Below are 508 nucleotides of genomic sequence, written 5' to 3'. Positions count from 1 at the left end.
ACTCTGTTACTACATTACGGGCTGCCCTAGTAGCACGGTCGCATTTTTATCGTTTATCACCATGCCTGTCACGTTCTAACAAGTATGTAAGTGCGAAAGTGACGGGCATAGTGATAGTCGATAAAAATGGAACCGTGCTGAGCCCGCTGATGTCGTTTTTTTTCGTCAGATTTCGATAAAATTTTAAGGATAGATAGTTCCCTATTCTGTACAATATAAGCTCAATTATACTGTATGCCCTAAAAGTATAGAGTTATCGTAACTCAACGGGACTTCGTTTTTATTCCGCCTAGAATGAGGAGCTTTTGAAACATACCAAATTTTATCAAAATCTGACGGAAAAATATATCGACAAAAAAAAATTGATACTGCATACGTAAACCAAAGTAAAATACGGTTTCTGAGCAAAACGCATTTACCTAATTCGCAAGACCGAAATTATCCCTTAAGTGTTCCGTGAACAAAGTTTTGTACGGAACACTACTACACGTAATTACTCCACTGGCGT

The sequence above is a fragment of the Cydia amplana genome, chromosome 8 (assembly GCF_948474715.1).
Source record: "Cydia amplana chromosome 8, ilCydAmpl1.1, whole genome shotgun sequence".
Classification (NCBI taxonomy): Eukaryota; Metazoa; Arthropoda; class Insecta; order Lepidoptera; family Tortricidae; genus Cydia; species Cydia amplana.
Note: the sequence above shows the minus strand (reverse complement) of the source record.